This window comes from Triturus cristatus, chromosome 2_1 (genome assembly GCF_964204655.1).
Source record: "Triturus cristatus chromosome 2_1, aTriCri1.1, whole genome shotgun sequence".
NCBI classification, from domain to species: Eukaryota; Metazoa; Chordata; class Amphibia; order Caudata; family Salamandridae; genus Triturus; species Triturus cristatus.
In genome coordinates this window covers 860910307-860914446 of record NC_140581.1, presented here as the reverse complement: position 1 = coordinate 860914446, position 4140 = coordinate 860910307, and the positions used below count along the sequence as shown (strand labels likewise).

General features: G+C 46.6%; 1 pseudogene; it reads left to right on the top strand.

The window, feature by feature from the left end:
• The first annotated feature begins 1233 nt into the window (after positions 1-1233).
• Positions 1234-2104, top strand: LOC146865988 (kelch-like protein 42 pseudogene; annotated as a pseudogene).
• Positions 2105-4140: the final 2036 nt, after the last annotated feature.

Here is a 4140-nt window from a genome sequence, read left to right as displayed (position 1 = left end):
GACCGAATCGGACACCTTTCTGGACGACCGATTATGATGCAAGGAACCCGTTTTGAGCTGTCCGAATCATTTCTGAACGGCATTTGGATAGCTCGAGTTGTTCGGAGCCGACTCATACAGCTCTATGGTTTCTGCTAGAGCAATTACGATGCTCCGATTCGGTCAACCCGACACAAAATGGCTATCTAATTTTGGGGGCCCGTAGCAGGCCCCCCCCCATGACCTGGAGGCCTCCGGGTGGGGCCCGTGGGGGTACCCAAGGGATCCCTCTTACACACCATGCACAGTGTGGCAGGCACCATGGGGTGCCCGTCGCAGAGTGCCTGGTTTTCCCCAACCACCCCTTTTTAGTTCTTGCGCCTAGCGTTACAGTGTGCAGCACTGCTCGCTCAGCGAGAGACCTCATGTAGGGGGTTCTGAAAGCTGACCACACGCTCATGCGTGTGCTTTTGTTTTCATCAGCTGCTATTGGGTCTTTGTAAAAAAAGCAGCACGCCACTGGTGAAAGGCGTGTGAATGTCACAGCTTCTTTCCAAATGTAACCGCCCATTTCCCAGTGGTGCCTGTTACGCGCAGCAGCGGCACAGACAACATGCTCTCTCGTCCCCGCTCCTCTGTCCTCTGTGGTGCGCACGCACCACTGGTTTCAATTCCCGCCCCCGCTCCTCTGTGTTTTTCCGTGGAGTTAAAAATAGCCAGGACTAGCTTGCAATAGTCTCGTAACGTGGCGCTAACCGAAAGCGATGTTTCCGAGTTGCTCTGCCCTTCAGCACAGATCATGTCAGAGAGGCAGGGAATCACTAAGAATATTGGTCCCACAATGGATTTCGCCATCGTGAGCAGGTGCGCTCTCCGTGATCTGTTTACTTTTCTTTTCTTTTCTTTTCTTTTCCGGCATGGGCGGAGACAGCCCACGGTCAGCCGACAGGGATTGGTTTAAAAAGCAGGAAGAAGAAGTGATGCTACGGCCGTATCTACTCCAGGAACTTGCATTTTCTGCGTGCACCCCGAAAACAACAAGGCACCGAGGTTGTAAGGGAGGAAGTAGCGTTAAAGGCCAATTAAAATAGTGAGGATGTGCGGAGGGCTCTCCCCGGGCTCTGTAAGTACAAGTCGAGAGAGAGTCTCTGCCCATCTGGAACCACTCTACGCTAGGGGCATGTACTTGCCGGAGCGTTTGCTGCTAATTGGGAAAAGGCACGGGATGCTAAACATTGCCTTTTTTTGGCGTGAATGGAGCGTGATGCTGTGCAGAGAAGGGCTGCGACGCCGTGTGAACGCGGAGCTCTGCTGCGCTGCAGATTGGAGCCCAGAGAAGTCTACCACCCGCTACCATGTCCTCCGAGGAGACTATCAAGTTCCTGCTGGGGGATAAGTCCTACGAGGTGTGCAAGAGTAAGCTGATGGAGCGGAGCGACTACTTTCAGCACTGTACAGCTCGGGTATGAGGGAGTCCCAGCCGGGGCAGTCGGTGCAGCTGCAGGGGCTGAGCATCCCAGGGCTGGAGCTGGTCATCGAGTTCATCAACACCTCCCAGGTGACCCAGGAGCAGGAGACTCTCGAGGATCTGGTGGAGAGCGCCTCCTTCCTGCAGGTCACTCCCATGCTGGAGGTCCTGCTGACCCGGATCCAACTGGACAACTGCGTGGAGCTCTGCAATCTGGCGGAAATCTATGGCACGCATGACCTTAGGGACACCTGCTTGGAGTTCATGGCCTGCAACTACCACCAGCTGCTCCAAAGGCCAGAGTTTCATCTCTTCCCTACTGCTTTTCGGCAGCAGGTTAGGGAGCTGAGGATGAAAGGGGACGCCACCCTCATAGCCCTGTGGGACTTCTTTGGCTCCACGTTGACAGGTCTCCAACAGGAGGGACCCTGGTCCATGATGAGGTTTGATGAGGCTGCCCAGACATGACTGCCCATGGCTAGCAACCTGCCACCCAGCATGGTGCATGTGAGAGGATATGGCTAAGCTGTAATGGACAATTACCTCTTCATAGTTGAAGGCTTTAGGATGACCAGCCAAGAAATCTCTGCGGTCCATTGCTATAATCCTTGCAAGAATGAGTGGTCGCAGATAGCTTCAATGAATCAGAAGAGGTAACTGCCTGTTCAACTATTAACAAATCATGTTTATTTTGTACATGTTTTGGTATTTTGAAAGGAAATGAAAACAAAGCTTTCCTTGCATAATATTCTACCTCTCGAATCACACACTAACACTCAAGGCATTGATTTGACTCCAGAATAAAATGCACTCCTGCGTGCCTAGTTCAATTCATTGTTTTCCCTACCACTGAACCCTTGCATTATTTGATTTTCTTCATGGTAGACTGGTAGGTTTTGAAAGAGTTTAGCATAAATAACTTCTGTTGTAATGGGTGCACCAAATAAGTTAAACTTCCTGTATGATAGTTTGGGTTCCTCTTGCGGAGTTAGGTTGGGTAGGCCTGCCCCAGCGTTTTGTTTTTTTTAAAGGTCTAAATGGTGCAGATTGCCTTTCAAACACATAACATTACTAAAATCCAGAGTCACCAAACATGCACTAATAAAGTATTCCAGTACTTTTATTGTGGGTCAGCCAAGTGATATGATTCATAAGGGTGTTGAGGGCTCACCCTCCAAAGAGAACTTATAGGCATTTCCAACTAGCAGTTAAAACAAGCGAACGAGAACACAGGCTCCCATTGAAACAAGCACTGGCATAGCCAATAGGTCTCGCTTTTGGGACCTTATAAGTATTTAGTTATGCAGCATAATATCCTTGGTGCAACAACATAAACTGTTGCATGGCTAAACATTTATAAGGTCCCAAAGGCAAGACCTATTGGCTATGCCAATGCTTGTTTCAATGGGAGCCTATGTTCTCGTTCGGAACACAGGCTCCCATTGAAGTCAATGCAAGTCCGACCGAATGATGTTGGGAAGCATCGTAATCGGTCGGTCAGACTCTCAGAACCCGAGTCGGTCAGAAACCATTCTGAAACTGATTTGGTCGGAATAGTTTCCAAACGACATTGTAATCGACCACATAGTATTTAATGTACTGCTGTGGTAGGTACACATAGGTGTTCTTTCTGGGTTGGCAAGTATTTATAACACACTAACAGTTTGGTCCTGTGCACAAGAGCTTTCTCAATGGTGTTGTCAAAGTCAAATGGTAATTACAGGCTCTGGGATATGCTTAAATGTCACTGCTTGACTGTAACCCGTAAAGGGGTCTCAACAGCACTTGGGTTGCTTTTTGCAGCGAGGCAAGTATTTGCCACCTCTAGAAAGTTAGAGTGTCTGTAGAAAGACTGTTTAAAGCCACATTCCTTAACAGTACAATTTAAAATGTTTTTCCTCCTACAGGTTTATATCCACAGACTGCATGCCACGTAAAATTCCCCTTGGTATATTTCTAAAACCCTGCAAGAAAATAAAACCTTGACTTAAACTATAAATTCTTTCATCCCACCTTTATTTTGAATGCCCCTCTCTTCCCTTTCTACCTTCTGCATGCCTCCTGTATAGACTACTCTAAATTGCATGCCTCTCTTAATTGCTCTGTCTTGAATCTATATCCCTGCAATCTAACAATATCTATTCATTCCATCAACCATTAACTTCTCACATAACCCCCTCTAACGATCACACCTAAGTCATTAATGTACAAGAAAGAAACTGGATTAAATGTATGGAATAGTTTATTTGAGAGCACAAGACAAATTCCAGCACCAATGGATTGACTACTAACGTTGGGCTCCCGAGTAGCATGCTATTTGCTGTAAAATGCTTAAATGCCTCATTTGGATAGTAAGCTCTCTATAAATGCAATCAAAATTAGGTGTAATTAAACCGATACCTTTGCACCTGTAAGGAATAGTGCTTCATCAAGTGGTGAGTTGTAATTTCTCTTTGTGATTGTCATTCCTCAGATGCCCAGAACTTAAATATGGGGGAACAAAACAAAAGGATTAATTTCTACGACTTTTCCATGTACAAACCAGAGTAAGGCATGCTTTGACCAAGAACATAAAAAAAATAATGAGGGTTAAATGGAAAGAAATCGTCGCGTGGTTACATAATTCTCACATTTGAATATAATTTCGATTAATTCCACCATTTAACACCACACTCTGAGGTCTTTATTTAGAG